This window comes from Lathyrus oleraceus, chromosome 7, assembly GCF_024323335.1.
Source record: "Lathyrus oleraceus cultivar Zhongwan6 chromosome 7, CAAS_Psat_ZW6_1.0, whole genome shotgun sequence".
Lineage (NCBI taxonomy): Eukaryota > Viridiplantae > Streptophyta > Magnoliopsida > Fabales > Fabaceae > Lathyrus > Lathyrus oleraceus.
The window spans coordinates 244,568,344-244,575,856 of record NC_066585.1 but is presented as its reverse complement, the minus strand read 5'-3'; positions in this window follow the sequence as shown (position 1 = coordinate 244,575,856).

Genomic DNA, 7,513 nt, shown 5'->3' with positions numbered 1-7,513 from the left:
ACAACCAGATTTACTTATTTTCCAAGGAGATCTATACAACTGTTATTTAAAAGATTTGATTGGAAAATAGATTTAGGGTTTTCAAGATGTCCAAGCCCAGCTGAAAGCTTCTATAAAAAGGGACTTAGAAAACCTGTTTGAACACACAACCAAGACTGAGCGAAATAGAGTGAGAGAGCTAGGGTTTGTGTCTGTTTTAGTCGTAAGACTTGTAGCTCATTCAAGTCATCCATTGATGATTGAATTGGACTGGTTTGTGGTTGTAATTTGTCACTCTACAGCTGTTAAGCAAGAGTGTGTGTCTTCTTGATCAAAGCTTTGAAGCAAGATCAAGAGTGTGTCTTCTTGATTGAAACTGTGAAGTAAAATCAAGAGTGTGTAATTGAAAAGTATTTTCTTTTCACAAGGGATTGTTTTTTAAAATCACTGGTGTGTGATTGTAGGAAGTGAGTGGGTTCTCATATCTAAGAGTGCTTAGGTAGAAATTGCACGGGTAGAGATTAGGTGAGAAAGACTATAACTTGGTGAAGTGTATGGATAGTCTTTGAACTAATTATATTTTAGTGAATTTCCTTCCTGGCTTGGTAGCCCCCAGACGTAGGTGAGTTGCACCGAACTGGGTTAACAATTGCTTGTGTTATTTGCTTTACCATTCTGTTTTTGTTTATCCATTGTTTATAACCAAATATTAGTGTCGTGACATTACATTCGACATCTTATATCTGATACCAGAATTTCACTCCTCGATTGGGACAATTGTTCTTGTTGTGTCCTGGTTGACGACAAATACTACATAATCTTATCATTTTATCTGTGGAATCCATCTCTGTTCTGATACGTGTGTTGTTTGGCCTTCCTTTTTTCTTTCTATGCATCTCGTCATTGTGCCAAACAATATCACCTTCATATGGAGGCCAGTAATCCTCCATTGGTAGTAATGAGAAGCTTTGATTATATACATTCATGACGGTGTCGGCCTTGTACACATCAGATAAATGGCTGTAAGCATCTTGACGAGTATAAGCGCATGCTGCAATGACATGGGAGCAAGGTATGTGGAAGGTCTGGAATTTTCCACAATCACACCAACTTCTGTTTAGTCTAACAGCGTAGGCTAAATTTGGTCTCCCCTCGTTATGGTCCATTGTTTCCTGGACACTGAAATTTTGCCTATGACGGTCAAAGACTGTTATAGTGTGTGTGCTAGCTTTGATGCTCTCCTCTTTCATGACCTTCATGCAACACTCACTGAATACTTGCCCGGACATTGACACTACACTCCATCTTTCACCTCTGGTTGCGAACGTAGAAGCCAACCTATAATAGGTTGATGTTACCTAGGCGGTTATCGAAAGATTTCGAATTCCTTTGAATACCCCATTCATGCATTCCACAAGGTTTGTTGTCATGTGACCCCATCGACAACCTCTGTCAAATGCCATTGTCCACTGCTCTACTGGTATGTTATTTATCCATCTCCCTGCGTCTTTATTAGACAATCTAATTTCATCACGATAATATTGAAATGACGGTTGAGTTAGAGCATACCCAACATTCACCACCTTCTTGCAGAGATTCTTATCTTTTATAGCACCCATGAAGTTTTGTGCAATGTGTCTGATGCAATAGACATGGGTAGAAGGAGGATCATGCCATCCGTTGTCATGGTTGTTGTAGGCACTCTTAATGGCAGCATGTCTATCATAAATCAAACAGAGATTGGCTTGTGGAGCCACATGCGTTCTGAGATGTCGAAGAAAGAAACCCCATTCACCAGCCGTTTCACCTTCAACAAGAGCAAAGGCAATGGGAAAGACATTGTTGTTGTCGTCTTGTGCAACCGCCATGAGAAAAGTACCCTTGTATTTTCCGTATAACCAAGTACCATCAATTTGAATAATAGGTTTGCAGAATGCAAAACCTTTGATGCACGGGTCAAATGCCCAAAAGAGACGGTGAAAGATTCTATTACTTGTAGCACAGGTTCTGTCTGACATCATCGCTGGCAATGTCTCCATAATTGCCACAGTTCTTGGGACATATGTTTTTAGTGCCCATAAAAATTGTGGCAATTCATTGTATGAATCCTCCCAGTTGTCGAAAACTTGTTCAACAACCTTTGTCCTCGCAATCCAGGCTTTCTTGTAAGATGGAGTATAATTATATGTTGATCTAATATGAGATATAATTATACTCACCTTCACCGATGGGTCTTTATTAACCAACGGCAGAATGTCTTGACATATTAACGCTGCGCTTAGTTTACGGTGATCTTGTTCAACGTTAGTTGCAATGCAACTGTGAGGTGGGTCTATTGAAGCGATCTCCCAAGAGCCGTTTTTCTTCTTGTAAGACGCATCCAAACGAAACTTACAAAGCATGTTACGACATTCGATAACATACCTTCTAGAATCAGTGTGTTTCACTGTAAAATCAGCAGAGTTGTTCATGTGGAATTTTTTGATAGCCAGAACACATTCTTCTTTGGTTTGAAACATGTCTCCCACCTTTAATTCGCCTTTTGATCTCGGATACGGATTATAGAAAACACTGTTGGATGTTTCATCGTCGTGAAGATCCATATTTGTCATATGTTGAGGCGGATTGTAGACATGACTAGGAGGTATTGGTGGTGGTTGATCATCATCTTCATCGTCGTTATTCAGCATGTGGTCAACCTGTATCTCGGTCTCCTCTTCTTCTTCAACAACGACGTCCACTTCTGCTTCTGCTTCTGGGTTGACGTCATCTGACCATTGTGGATCATCTTCACCAGATTCATCCTGACTGGTTAGTTGAGACTGTTGAGATGGTATACATGGTTGAAGAGTAATGTACAACTCAATACAGTTGCAGCTTGAATGTTCATGACTAACAAACATGTATTTAACATCTTCATCGTCTCGTACCTTAAGGGGGAAATACTTGCATTGACTATTCTCAAAAAATATTGGATTTTGATATTTGATCTTTGACACAATACCCGATCCTATACAGGATTGTATTCTTTTTTTCAAATGCAAGAAGGTTGCATTTCTCTTGATCGTGAGTCTAATGGTATCGGTGTTTCGAAAACAAAAACCATATAGCTCAGACTCGTATGTTTCACCGTTGCAGTGAACGTTGACACTGTATAATGATGAAGATGACATTGTGCAGATGAAAACTATTTTCTTACTACAGATGAATGTTAGTGAAGTGTTTTGGATGTTGATAGTAAGACACTTAAATAGAGGAGTGAAGTGTCTCACATGCTATCTAGTTCGAAGTGACGTGTCGCACACACAAGCTACTCCGAAATGACGTGTCGCACAAGCAAGCTACTCCGAAATTATGTGTCAACCATGCAAGAGAGAGGACAACCATGTGTCAGACATGCAGACACACACTCCAAATGAATTGGCGCCCCCACTCATTCCTTGCACATGAGCGCCAATTCAAGTGGAGACACCTTGTCAAAGCATGCATTCAGACCTCGAAACCAAGCAATCAGACCTGGGTCTTGCATGCATGTCCCTATGGAGGCGCCAATTTGAATGGCGACCCCTCTTAAAGGTTATACATGGTCGCCAATTCAAGTGGAGACACCATGCAAGCACAACTTTTCATGCTCCCATCCATTTGCCTATAAATACATCCACTCCATCAACACTTCTTCCACACCATCACTCTCAATACTTCTTCTACAATACTTCTTTTACAATTTCATCTACAACAACTTCTTGTAGTTTCATCTACACCAACCCCCCGACAAAATGTCTATCCTCACAATGGGCGAATCACATAGAGGAACGGTTGCAAACATCACAACATATGTAAGTTTTTTCTTTTGTTAACTTTTTATCTTTCATCTTCACCAACCCCCTTTTATTTTAACATACCAACTTAGTCAAGTTTTTTGTTCTTTCTTTTATAGGATGTATCAAGGTTCCGAACTCGGATCCATGAATATGTCCATATGGACCCGATGATTCAACCTTATGTTGAACTCGCCGGTTTTGATCATATAAGCAAGATTTTGTCTTGGTCCATAGATGAAAAATTCATTCTAGCTTTATGCGAAAGATGGAGATCAGAGACACACACATTTTGGTTCCCAACCGGTGAGTGTACTGTGACGTTAGAAGACGTCTACATGCTTTTGGGACTACGCATTGAAGGTAAGGTTGTTAATGGTAAAACCAATTATGCAAATTCAATTTGCATGGATCTCTTGAAGACTGATTTGTTAGATGATAACGCAAGAGGTCAAGGTATACTACTCTCACGCCTTAAGTCGTACTATAATAGTTTATACTTAGATGGGCATTCTACCGAAGATGCTCGAATAATAAAAACTAGGTGTTACATTATGCTGTTAATTGGCTCCTTTTTATTTCCCGAAGGTAGTGGTTCTAGCATGCATATTATGTATTTACCTCTACTTAGACATGTAAATAGAATAGGAAGTTACAGTTGAGGATCTGCTTGTCTAGCCTATCTCTATAGCTCCTTGTGCAAAAACTCACACAAAGACACATCTACATTTTCTGGATGTGCTGTTTTGCTACAAGCATGGGGTTGGTTAAGACTACCGTCTCTAGCACCCGTCAATAACAACCCTTTCACATTTTCGTATGCACAAAAGTAAGTTGTTTAAATTGCTATTTCTTTACTTACTTCTTTAAAGATTATTACCTCTAACTAATGAAACTTCAATCCATGGCAAAGCTTCGCAAGATTGGAGTGTCGCAAATGGAAGCACTGTCATGACCATGTGTTAGCTGACGCAGTCATGCCAACTGAAGAAAAACCAAGTCGTACTTATATGGCTTGGTACAGATCGGTTGGTTTTCAGTTCATCGTCGGATATGTACTTGTACGACCCACGCCAGATGACTTACACACCTGAAACCTTAACATCAAATCCCCAACAACAGTGTCAGACCGGATACACACAATCCCCTGTTCGTCAAACGTTCCGTTCAACCAACACACAAACATACAACCAAAACATTCCATACACCTAACCCCAATACCAAGAGCATACCCCATACCACCACCAACAAATTGACCATCAACCTGAGACTCAACATCGTTTCGCATCCACCCCATCACCCTACCAAAGTCGCCTAAGCCAGAACACCCAACGATCATTCAACACCAACCGCCCCTCCTCCTACCGTAGCCAAGAAACCCAAACCTCACAAAACCAAAACATTCAACAACCCTATATCTACCAAACACCCCAACAACCTTTCCAACCTTTCCTCGACGCATCGTTCACACCCATGTCTCCCTTCAACCGTCCCGGTCGCCCATCAATGAGTCAACCACATCCCAACTTCTCTGGCATGGGTCATGAGCTCAGCTACGGCGGTACACCATCGATGCATACTGAAGACTATGCCGACTTGTCTTACTACCTCAACAGACTTTCTCCTGTAGTTGGTAGTGACGCTCCTGGCCCCTTAGATGCTCAAACACCGGTACCGAATCGTCAACGTGGGTTTGGGCAACGGGTTAGGGTAGCTAGAGGATGTGGAACCGGAGGTCGGTTAGGTGATCTCAGTCATCACCATTAGATTTCTTTGTGTAAACGGCAAATTTTATTAATATCAAGTGGTCCTATATCAAATTTATCTATCACGTATACCATTTACCAAAAAAATTGCATTTTAGGAAGAGTCTCCAATTGAATTGGCGTCTCCTCTTAAATCCTACACAGGGGCGCCAATTGGATTGTCCAGGGCACCTACCCTAGCCAATCCAATTGACGTCTCCATTCAATTTTTTAAGAGGAGTCTCCAATTCAATTGATGACTCCTCCTAAAAATGGGGTAGTTTGGAATTTTTTTTGAAATAAGTGATATTTTGAAAATTTCCTTGAAAAAGTGAATTATTTTCGTAAAAATTTCAATTTTTTATATAACAAATTAAATACGGGAGGTCTCACCGTTTGAATGTTCCAGACATAGTTTAGCTTTTCCATGTTCTTTAATTAATGGTTTTTCTATTTCCTTTAATTAATTATAATTATAATACTGATTATAATTTAACAAATTAGCGATAGTATTGTTACGGTTTTGTCAACAAAACGCTCATCGTATAATTAATCCTATAATTAATAACTTTTTTAGAAATCTATAATTATAGTTTTTTAATAAAAAAACTATTATTAATATTAAATAGCTGCATTAATAAATAATTCTTTTATTTGAAAAATTATATACTTTGCTCCATCTATAATTAATTATTTATTTTCAAAATTTTATAATTACGATATTTTTTTATAAAAACTATTATTGATGTGAAATAGCTTAATTTTTTATTTAAAAATTATATATATATATATATATATATATATATATATATATATATATATATATATATATATATATATATAATTATTTTGATCTTAATTAATTATCTACTCTTTTCTAGTCTAAAATATTTGAAAAAAATATACTATTTTAATAAAATCAAATATTATTTATGCTTAACCATAAATTAAATTTATAAAATAAAAAAAATCATTTTAAAGTATATAAATATAACAAGTATTTAAGTAGTTGATAAAGTAGGTAAAAATAGTAAATTTAATCAATGTTATTAAGATGTTAAAAAGTAACATTATTTTTTAAATTTAATATAAAGATTAAATTGATAGATTTCATATGTTTTAAAGTTTATTACAAAATCTTATATTATTTAAAAATTAAATTAAAGAAAATATAATAATTTAAGAACTTAATTATGATTTTTGAATTATAAATTAATATCAATTTTAATAATATATATTTTAATTGGGATCTTCGTCTGGTTAATTTTGCCTTGCTAGGTAAGTGGCATTGAAGATTGTTATATAAAGTTATTGGGCATTAGATGGACATGTTAGATACTAGATACAATTTTCTTGTGATTTCATCATTGAGAGGATGTAGGTTCTTTATTACTCATTTAGCTTCCTCGTCCTGGTGGAAGAGGGTCTCGTTCTTAGACTCTAAAATTAGTGATTCTTTTGACTGGTTTCTGGATGATACTAGTAGAAGATTAGGGGGTGGACTTAATACCTCTTTTTCATGATGATACTTTGGTGGGTACGAGTCGTCTTGTACAGAGGTTGCACAAGCTTTATTTTATTGTTCTTAATCAAGGTAGCTCAGTAGGCGAAGTGGTGGTGTCTAATGATGATCACTTGATGTTGAGATTTCAATAGAGAGAGTCTTTCTTTATTTGGGAGAATTATTTAGTGGATGATTTTTTCCTTATACAAAGGTCCACTTCTCCTAGTAGTGATCGGCGGTGGTCGAAGGTTGGAAATGATGGGGTATATTCGGTTTCAGTGGCTTATAATTCTCTTATCGAGGATAAGCTTCACCTTATTATTCCTCTTAACTTGATAGATCATAACTTGCCTTCTATCAGGGTTAGTTGGACTCCTAGTAAGAAAGTTATCTTCTATTGGATAATACTTATGGATAAGTTTCCATCTAGAGAAAATCTGACTAAATGTAGGATTCTCTTAGATGAT